Source organism: Carassius auratus, unplaced genomic scaffold (assembly GCF_003368295.1).
Source record: "Carassius auratus strain Wakin unplaced genomic scaffold, ASM336829v1 scaf_tig00215408, whole genome shotgun sequence".
Lineage (NCBI taxonomy): Eukaryota > Metazoa > Chordata > Actinopteri > Cypriniformes > Cyprinidae > Carassius > Carassius auratus.
This window is the reverse complement of record NW_020528074.1, coordinates 93366-104937: the sequence shown is the minus strand read 5'-3', so window position 1 is coordinate 104937 and position 11572 is coordinate 93366. Positions and strand designations below refer to the sequence as shown.

Here is an 11572-nt window from a genome sequence, read left to right as displayed (position 1 = left end):
TACTTCTTTAACGTGGTGTATTAAAGGGGGGGGGGGGGGGGTGAAATGCTATTTCATGCATACTGAGTTTTTAAAACTGTTAAAGAGTTGGATTCCCATGCTAAACATGGACAAAGTTTCAAAAATTAAGTTGTACGTTTGAAGGAGTATTTTTGTTCCAAAAAAGTTTGTCACAGGTTTCGGAAAGTTTTTTTCGAGTATGGCTCTGTGTGACGTTAGATGGAGCGGAATTTCCTTATATGGGTCCTAAGGGCACTTCTCCCGGAAGAGCGCACGCTCCCGTAGAGCAGAGACGAGACATTCACTGACCAGAGCGAGAGTGAAATGTCACAAAAGAAGTGTGTTTTTAGTTGCGAGGGCAAGACAACCCTGCACAGATTACCAAAAAAAAAAAATATCAAGGGACCAGTGGACGGAGTTTATTTTTAAAGAGCATCGACGGAGTTGTGCAAATGTTTTTGTTTGTTCCCTGCATTTCGAAGATGCTTGTTTTACAAACAAGTCCCAGTTTGACACCGATTTGCATATCATTTATTTCTTAAGGATAATGCAGTCCCAACGAAAAAGGGTCATGATCGTGTGTTGGAACCGCAGGCGGAGAGTAAAACTGCTTCAAATATCTCTGTGTTGTTAACTTAGCTATCGGCGCGTAAGCACATCAAGTAAACCTCTTGTACACCTTTAAAGAAAAAAAAAAGATGCCATAAAGTGGAACTTAATAATTTTCCAAAACCGCTAAGTGTAACGGAGGCCAGCGAGTTAGTGTTGTGCAGGTAAACCTCCCCGATCTCAAGAGACGCACTGGCAACAGACGCTAGTGGCTGTTACCATTTAGCCTCCTTGTTAGAGGAGACCCGGGTTCGAGTCCCGCTCAGAGCGAGTGCGAGGAGCGTCAGAAAGGACCCGGGAGAGAGGGGTTACATAAGCAAATATATACAGTTTCAATACATACCACATAGAGACGCTGTTGTAGTCCTTGCTGCTGCTGCTCTCGTTCAGTTTCAGCCTTGGGATCTGATTCTCTCAACGCAAAAGCCCACTCGCGCTCGTGATTCTTTAGCTCCGCCCACACATCACGCCTCCAGCGGCTCGTGTTTTTCCGGAAAAAATCGGCACAGACTATTTTTCTCTTATAAATATAATAAAATTAAAGACTTTTTGGAGATATGAAGGATGCAGTACTACTCTATAGGTACTCAAGATTAACAGGAGATTGAGTGAAAATGAGCATTTCAACCCCCCCCCCCCCCCCCCCCCTTATAGAAACAATTGTCTCTTTAATTCTGAACTTTATGTGGATGTTTGGTTTTGATGTGTCTGTCAGGGTTGACTGCGATTCACAACAGTGTCGGCGTGTTCGACTGTTTGATTGTTTACTTGAAGAAATATTAGTTGTGGTTTGTATGTTTGTTTACTTTGGCAGTCTTCTAAGTGATTGAATATGCAAAGCGATTTTTAGTGATTATTTTGTGCTAATTCGAAGGCCTCTGTCTTTTGTGCCTACTCAGTTATTGGTTCACCCTCCTGAACAAATCCCTAGAATTCAGAGGATCATCATTTGGAGAGAAGGGAGCTTGTTAACCTAATGATTAAGTTTAACCAGGCCTTGAAGAATATATGGATGTGGTTCAGCTGAGCAGAACTGAGTAATGGGTTGTAAATGAGGGGTGTTGGCGAGGGAAGGTTCTTTGAATATGGAGGTGCTGCTCTGTGCAGGTCAAGGAGCTTCCAAAAATAACTCCAGAAATAACCTGAGCGAGAGGGAACAGGATGAGAAAACCAGAGCGACAAGGAACTGATTACGATATCAGAAAGAAGTGTGCTTGTTTCTCTCTATTTTCTGCATTTATCTCACTACATGAGAAGTGCTATTCAGAAATGCCATTTCATTGATTGAAGTTTGTTTTTATATTACTATATTAGCTTAAGCAAACATCACTACAAGCATTTATTACATAAAATGTTTATGTCCCTATCAAATGTCTACAAATATATGGGATTTTTGTTAAATATTTAAATTATACTAGGTAGATTAATCACAATTAAGTGCATGTAGGGGTGCATTTAAATTATTTTAACTTTTAATATTCATTCATTCATTTGTTCATTCATCATTCATATTTTCTAGTTCTATTACTGAATGTATATAACTATTATTATTTTCTATTATTATTATTAGTAATAGTTAGTAATAGTTTTTCTTGCATGTGTCCTCAATAATATCACTTACCATTGTTATTTTTTTGTGAGAACTTTAGATAACAAAAAACAGTGATATTATTTTGGGAGGGAAAAGAACAAACATCAGTAAGTGTTATCAGTGGATATGATGATTTATTTGTATTTAATTTTTTTCCAAAATTTGTTGGTTTGTCTTACTCTTTAACACCCCATCCAGAAGACGATATGATGATTTATACATATCAGAAAAAATGATCTTAGGATTTCCTAAGTGATAGATTCTGTCTTTCCATAAATAATTCTGTAAAATATATTCTGAAAGGTTTATACATATTTATATATGTTTATATATATATATATATATATATATATATATATATATATATATATATATATATATATATATATATATATTTTTTTTTTTTTTTATTGTCTGAGTGTCTTTATAAAAGTACTTTAAATCCCAACAGATATTCTGTTGTATTTTTTTTTTTTTTTTTTAACAACGGAAATAAAATGGTAATGGAATGCCCTGAATAATAATAGCTGTATTATGTACTATGAATGACTTTATATTGCTCTCACAATATCCATAATATGTAAACCTGTTTTTTTATTTTATATACAGTATATACTGTATCGATCCTAAGCTCATGTCAGTGTGATATTGTATATAAATTCATTGCTGAATCAGGTTTGCTTTGGGAAAAGTCTGTTCCAGTTACTATTTCTGCTCAATTCAGAGCAGACATGACTTGATAAAATCGGCTAAATTCATTCATAGTTTTAGATCATAGGTTAAACGATCTATAATCAACAATGTCTATATCCAAAAGGATTTGTGGTTTATGTTTTGAGCCTCTGCATGTGGGATGATCTCGGGTGATACCTCTCACCGCAACCTGTCAGCAAAACACTTTACCCACAATTAACCAAAATAAATAGAGAAAACCATGAACAAAGCAGAGACATGTTCCTAAACACTGGTGTCTGTGTTGTGCTCAGGTGAGCATGTGGATACAGTCGAGTGAAGCTGTACATCAGGTTCGGAGGGCAAGTGCTCTGAGTGAAATTACAGCCGCTGGTCAGACAAGTTGCAGGGAGTTTGTTACAGAAATGGGTCCTACAGTGGAGAGGGAATATTGAACGCTGAAGAAAGGGATACAGCGGCAGAGGATGTTTGCTGTAATACGCAGGCCAGGTTCCTCCACTCTGAAGTGGACAGATCAGATGCAGACGAGATTAGATTTCCTTTAAAAGCCTTTCCCTCGCACTAATGGCATGAGGCCTCTCACTCAAGAGGCCAGAGTAAGGTCAGTGGCATGGAATTGAATGCCCCCAGGATAATCTCGCTTCTCACATCCCAAAGCTTGGAAAGTGACACGGGATTTAATTTGGCAGAAGTGTGCATACATATTGAGATCTCAGTGATGACAGGATAAACATGCATTTTTGTGGGGCGAAAAAATATTGTTTGGAAAATGCATTGGATTCGTTTAGCATCTGCGAATGCTTTTTGCCTTAATATTTGGGACAGTTTGTTGTAAAGAGTTACTGTATTTGAGGACTGTTTGAATTGGCCTTTTAAAGTGGCCAGCACTGATCAGCTTTCTGATACCTGTGCTTTAGGCTATGTTTGAGGTTTTCACTTAAATTCTTGGTTTTCATCCAGGTGAATGTGGTTGGATATTGTGGCATAGTGGTTAATGTTCAACAAAGATTCCTGGTTAAACCTCCAAATGGAGAAAGTCATGAATTATCACCGGAGTTACTCAAATGTCTCATATTATATTAGAATAAGTGTAAATCTGCAGTCATGCTGCCCTTAAAAAAAAAAAAAAAACAGTAAGCTAAACCAACAAGTTATATAGATCCAGTTATGATATTTAGAGGGCATTATTTCATTTAATATAATTAATATTTTTTTATTAATATGAATATAACATTAAGATACTGAATTTACTATGAATACAGTGGCTATTTTTTATTTTATGTTTAGAACTATTGAAAACAGTGATGAACAGCAGCATTTAACTAAATGTGTTGTTCTACAGCAAATTTAGTGTTGCAGCGTGACAGAACACTGACATTTATTTTGATTTAATGGTTGGATTCAACTCCAATTTATTGATATAGTGCTTTATACAATACAGATTGTTTCAAAGCAGCATCACAGTAATAAACAGTAAAATAACTTTAATAATGAAAACTTCATCATATATATATATATATATATATATATATATATATATATATATATATATATATATATATATATATATATATATTATTCAGCTCTATATACAGATACCATATCAGTATCTAAAACATGTTTTGACCTTACCTTTAAATAAATTAAGACTTTGCAAGAAAGTAACTTTGTCATATGACATTGCTAAAAAATAACATTATTTTGTATATTTGGTGTAATGCAATGTGTTTATGCAGATTAGGGTAAAGAAAAAAAACACAATATTTTACAGATACTGTAGATTATTGTTGCTCGTCTATGCCCTCCCTTTCTGAAACACATCGATTTTTAAAAAGCTCAGCGTTCTGAAAAGCGAGGTGTGCTCTGATTGGCCAGCTATCCAGTGTGTTGTGATTGGCCATATACCTCAAGGGTGTGACAAAAAATGTATACCCCTTACCTTATGAAAATGTAGCCTTCTTAAAGACTGTGAGTCAGAAGCACCTGACTGTCCTTGCAAAGTTGGAATTACCCCACTTTATAGAAACAGCCTAACAAAGGCCAAACAAAGTAATTTCGCTTTCACAACGAAACAACCTCTCCACGGCGTGGTGACGGCAGCAACAATACTAAAGTGAGAAAAAAAGTTACACCTTCTTTAGCTTCATGAACATTTGGGCAGTCTTATGCAAATCTTCCCACATAGTGGAGTAGATGTGAGGGGGGTGGGGGGGGGAGATAAGACTTTAGTCTTTGCAACTTTATGTATATTATCTATGCACAAACAGCTTGTAACACTCCAAAGAGAAAGAAAAACTTGAAATTGCATCATATGACCCCCTTTAAGATTACCTTTCACTTCCATTATGCATATTATTCCCCCAGAATTCAGTAAGCCAAGGTGTCATGTATAAAAGCTGCTTGTTTTTATCTCTGCCAAAACCCCTTCTGAACACGGTATGCATAATCAACAGTTTACAACAAACTGTCTATGTTTTTTTGTGCTGTCCATGACCTAGAGCAAACTTTATGAAATTTTCCATCAAATATCATACGGCAGTGTGTGGAGAGTAACCCTCAAGGTGTCCTTGTGCATATGTTCATTTAGGCTTCAGAGAACTGTAAGTTAATTTCTGATATGAAGCTTCTTCGGTGATTGAGTACAACGGCTGGTCTGATTGACTGTTGTTGAAGTTAAGAGACAGGGGGCATTGAGTATTTTATCAACTTTTTACAGACAACAGCACTCGGAAACCGAATGTTTGGGAAATTAAAATTATTTTTAATCCTAGTTCAGCCAGGCAATTTGCTTTTTGAGGAATTATTCCTATTTCTTGCAGAATTCTCAGGTGTTCCCTCAACTTTTAAAAGATAGATAACCACTGTTTATTGGCAGGAGTTATTCATTTAATAAGGGTTAGTTTCAGAAGCACTTGTAGAAATCATTTAGTTGGAATTAAGTCATTTTATTCACTCTTGAGATTAGCAAGCCATTAATGTATTATTTGAAAAAAAATATTAAAAACTTCAATGCAAGCACGAATGACATAACCGAAAAGAAAAGTTGAAAGCCCATAAGAATTTTGACCAAATTTGACATTATCTTGACATGCAGACTTCAAATTTCTCTAATTTGTTTTCCTTTTCGTTAGGAGATATTGTATTTTTTTATTTTTTATTATACACACACACACACACACACACGCACACATATATATATATGTATGTATATATATATATATATATATATATATATATATATATATATATATATACACTCACTAGTCACTTATTAGGTACACCATGCTAGTACAGGGTTGGACCCCCTTTTGCCTTCAGAACTGCCTTAAATCTTCGTGGCATAGATTCAGAAAGGTTTAAGAAACATTCATCAGAGATTTTGGTCCATATTAACATAATAGCATCACACAGTAGCTGCAGATTTGTTGGCTGCACATCCGTGAAGTGAATCTCCCATTCCACCACATCCCAAAGGTGCTCCATTAGATTGAGATCTGGTGACTGCGGAGGCCATTTGAGTAAAGTGAACTCATTGTCATGGCCAAGAAACCAGTCTGAGATGATTTGAGCTTTGTAACAGATCAGAAGATGGCTACACTGTAGTCATAAATTGTTGGACATGGTCAGCAACAATACTCGGGTAGGCTGTGGCATTTAAACAATGCTCAGCTGGTACTAAGGGGCCCAAAGTGTGCCAAGAAAATATCCCCCATACCATTACACCACCACCACCAGCCAGAACCATTGAGACAAGGCATGATGGATCCATGCTTTCATGTTCTATATGCCAAATTCTGACCCTACCGTCTGAATTACACAGCAGAAATCGAGACCAGGCAGCATTTTTCAAATCTTCTATTGCCCAATTTTGGTGAGCCTGTGCAAATTGCAGCCTCCGTTTCCTGTTCTTAGCTGACAGGAGCAGCACCTGGTGTGGTCTTCTGCTGCTGTAGCCTATCCGCTTTAGAGTTCGATGTGTTGTGCATTTAGAGATGGAATTCTGCATACCTTGGTTGTAACGAGTAGTTATTTGAGTTACTGTTGCCTTTCTATCATCTCTAACCAGTCTGTCCATTGTTAGACAGACTGTCTCCTCTGACATCAACCAGGCATTTTTGTCCACAACTGCTGCTCACTGGATATTTTCATTTTTTCGGACCATTCTCTGTAAACCCTAGAGATGGTTGTGCGTGAAAATCCCAGTAGGATTTATTTTTATGTTATCAAGCAATTCGTGTACCTAATAAAGTGGCTGGTGAGTGTCCAGTACAAATATGTTCCGTTATTGTGTAAATAAATAAACTACACTGTAAAAAATTTCACGTAAAATCAACAGTAACTTACTGGCAACAAATAGCCAGCAAGCTTCAGTATTTTATTCCACGGTAATATTACTGTAAACCTGACTACAGTAGTTCACAACATACTGTATAATAACTTACAGTATATTTATACTGTAAAATTAATTACAGTTCATGTTTTTGCACTGTATTTTAAAATACTGTAAAGTTACTATGCAGTATAACTGATTACGGTAGTTTTTATATTTTGCTGCCTATAGAGAACAAAACACAAAAATTAAGTTGCACTACAGCTTGACCGACATCAATGTGATAAACAGACTTGAAAATGACTTACCTCTTTATTAACTCATCAGCACGCTGCAATGTCGAACAACATACACGCTGAAAGAAATGAAAAACATATTCAACACTGCATAGACCTACACAGAGATAATCGTTTCACAATGCATCTCCAGATGTGGAAGTGAGAGAACATCCCATATCCTGGCATGTCATATTAACACCACTGTGTGATTTGTCAGCACTTGGTGTAATCACTGCATGGTTACGATACATATGTGTACGAAGGCCAACGGCAGTTTTGAAGTTACATGGACACTGGAAAAATCCACAAGAGAATCTATAGTTTGCAAGATTCCTGTGTTCCTTAGCAAGTCTGACAAATTCTGGAATAGACTTTACAGAGTACTGACACACTTTGCAAGATAAAGGCATTTCTAATCTTATTTCCAAACAATTTTAACTTTAGATGCAGTACTTACCCATCCACATCTGGTGACTTCACCAATGATTTTTACCTGTAAGACAAAGAGAAACATGGATAATTTAAAACATAAAAAGGTTAAAAAACAATTCCAATATATAGAATCAAATTAAATAATTTGAAAAGAAAGAAAACTAATTTCAAAGACCAGAAATGACAAGCTATCAACTTAAATGCAACTTAAAAATAGCACAACAAAAACTTAACATATAATTTAAGTAAATCAAATAATTGAATACTAGTATTAATTATTCAACCTGTGCATTTCATTTATTACTTGTAAAAAATGGCTAATCTATTAAATTATTATTATTTATTTATGTACCTATTACAATTAATTTGAGATCTCTTGGTGTCCTAACAGAGAGCCGATTTCGAGGGAGAACCTGATTTGTCACAAATAAGAAATGAGAAGCACCCAAAGTAACAAGAATACGGGGATTATAATAGCCATTATCGTGAATATCAAACAATATCAAATATACAACTAAATTATCCACAGTGCGTTGGCAGTGGCTGTATTCAGATATTAATGCACTTGAAGAAGTTAATGAAAACGAGTGAGCAAAATCATGGGAACGTCTGGTCTGAAGAAGGACTATACCGAGACGAGGGAATTAAACCGGCCCGACTTTCACTGCCTGTGTATTCACTTTAAATGAATACATCGGTTGTACTCACGCAATAAATGTATAATATGACTGAAAACACTGTGATTGTCCCTTCAAGTCGTGCATAACATTAGTGTAATAGGTCGATTTCGAACATAGCTTTAGGTTTAGGCGCGTAAGGCCTCGATCGCGACAGGACACACGCACACGGTGTAAGTTACACACAAATGTTCATAAAGAAGAACATTTCGATTACTTTGTTCTAAACTTGAAATTATTAACTAACATTAACAGCAAACCTTGTGATAATTAATATTTGGTTAACGTTAGAATGTTTGTGTTACAGACTACTATCAAACTCACCACCGATTATTTAGTGGTAACGTTAAAACGAATATCTTCCCTTTGGGGTGAAACTTTTTGAAATACACATCTTTAAGATATTGAATAAAATTGTATATCTCACCTGACTGGTTCTCGTTGGTCTTGTTCATCCTCAAAGGCTCAGAAAATGAATTGGAAAATGAGTGCAGGCTGACGGTTTAGATGATTGGTTGCCAGGTATATCGCGTACGATTCCGCTCTTTATGTAATTAGTGTGTTTAATAGAAAGCAAAATAATAATATTAAAAATATATCATGGGAATTGATTTTATCTATTTACCTAGCCTATATTTTTGACATCTACATCTCTACAACTACCTCCCACCCACAAAATTGTTGGCTATAACCTATGAGATTAGGTGGGTTTTGTGTCAAAATCTGGCAACCATAAAGATACGCAATTAAAAAACACCCACATAAATAATTCAACTTTTTTTAACTATATGCCAAATGCCTTAATATATGGGTTACCATATGAAACAATGTATTATAAAATTCCTTATAAATAAATATATAATTAATAAATAAAATTCCTTATAAGTTGGATTATTACTGTCATCAATTTAACAGTAATATAAGGATTACTGTAGGCTAATTATTTTCCCACTCTATTGTTTTTTTTTTTTTCAAAGAATAGCATAAATTGACAGCAACTGTCCTGTAAATAGTTTCTACAGTAAGACAAAGCTGGAAATACAGCAATAATACTGCAAAAGTTATAAAATTGACAGCAACTTACTGTAAACTGTTTCTACAGTAAGCTTTCTCTGATAATACAGCAATAATACTGTGAAAACAACAGAAATCGTTTACAGTGTATAGATTCTGTTATTCTGTTATAAATAAACGTTTTCATATCATGCTAAATTGTATGCGATTATCAACATATGAAATCTGTATCAACATGCCCTACCTGATTTTGATGGAAAATTTCAATGCTTTAAACTTGCAGGGTGTAAGATAATAATTGCAAACCAATTCCCCTCATTTAATTTGAGAAATAATAATGCTTACATGTCATAAAGAAAAATCTCTGGTATCTGAAGTGTGTACATGAGATGAGAATCTGCAGTGACTGACGTCCTGAACTGCACATGCCATTGCACATTCATTCTGCTGCCCACCAGGATCTCTTTCAGAGCTCCCTATTCCCCTGCAGCGTAGCTCATACCACTGGCATGATATCTGTGAAACCAGAAGGCACCTGAAGTCTCTCCAGCCAGGCCCTGGTTCAAAGTCAGCTGACCCGTTCCAAATGCACCCCTGAACCATGCATCAAAATAGCGGCACAGCCAGTAGCTCAGTGGGCATGGTGCGCGGGCCGCGGGTTGGCCTGTGCCAGTGCAGGCCTGGGTGAACACATCAGATTGATTTATGTGACGTGTGGCCCTCCCTGACCCCTGTTTGTGGGCAAGCCGGTTGAACTGTCTCCCATGGCTGGTGTCCACCTGTTCTCTGGTCTAAAATATTGCTCTTCGCACTGGGCAAGGGCAATGACGGCAGCTCCAGGGTCACTGATCACTATTCAGATCAGGAGTATAAATTGAGGTTGTAGAATGTGTATGAAGTATTTTTTTTTTTTCTTGATTCCATCAGGAGGACATTAATAAAGAAAGAAAACGCTTTTCTAGCCCTTCACTAGCAACTATCCAGAGTTGTGTCAAAGGATCTCTCCAAAATAATGTTTGGCACTAACAAAACATGTTGGTTGGTTGATTGGTGGACAAGAAAGTTGATTCAGTCAGTGCCGGGGAGTAAGTAGAAACGTTTCTAACTAAACTAGATTTTCGGAACTGTAAATGTCATCCATTTGTTTTCAAAATAATATAGCTTTTCCAGTGACAAGCTATTTTTTCCGACAAGTGCACATTTCACAACACATAGTTTGCGGATTACAGCCAAGCAAGGAAAGATAACTGTTTTCTTGTTATGTTGGATTGGAAATAAAAATTCATTCAAGTGGATCAGGTTGTTTGAAAAAAAATAAAATAAATAAACAAGGCATTTTAGGTCTGCTCTCCCCCCAAATATATTTTAGTATGTCCTAATATTTTAATCCACAACAAACAACCTGTGCGTAGATAACCCGAAAATATTTTACTGCTGTACAAGATGGCAAGTTCCATTTGGAGAAAAAAAAAAAAAAAATAGCATTACCATGATTAACTCTTCATTTCAGCACTGTCTTACTGGCTTGGTGAGATAAGTATCAGTGTCATGCCCTTGTGGAAGTTTGCAGAGGATGAGAAAGTTGAGACAGTTATGAAACCTTGCGCAGGGCCGGCCTCCTCAGCAGGGGTTATAATTAGGTTGTCTTAGAGTTCCACCAGATTGTCCAAGTGGAAAAACAATGAAATTGAGAGAATCATTGGCCATCGATACCCAATTATAAGACTGGGACCCCAGTACTTTTAAATTCTTTCACAGCACGACAATCGCAGTGATTTGATGTTCTTATCCTCGGGACGCTGCTTGCACATGTACAATCAACCGAGAGGAACACATTAACAGTCTACTAGATACGTCAAGGCAATAAAAGAAATGTAATGAACTTAATGCTTCCCGTATAAAGCCACATTAAATCCACTGCAAAATTTCCAATGAAGTTCTCATTATT

The 11572-nt window shown here is 36.3% G+C and overlaps 1 long non-coding RNA gene across 1 annotated transcript; it reads right to left on the bottom strand.

Moving 5' to 3' along the window:
- Nucleotides 1-7448: 7448 nt before the first annotated feature.
- Nucleotides 7449-9359, bottom strand: LOC113094547 (uncharacterized). Its single transcript, XR_003288122.1, has 3 exons — nucleotides 9038-9359; nucleotides 7959-7994; nucleotides 7449-7578 (listed from the first exon to the last, which is right to left on the bottom strand). It is a non-coding gene; the product is annotated as an uncharacterized LOC113094547 (long non-coding RNA).
- Nucleotides 9360-11572: the final 2213 nt, after the last annotated feature.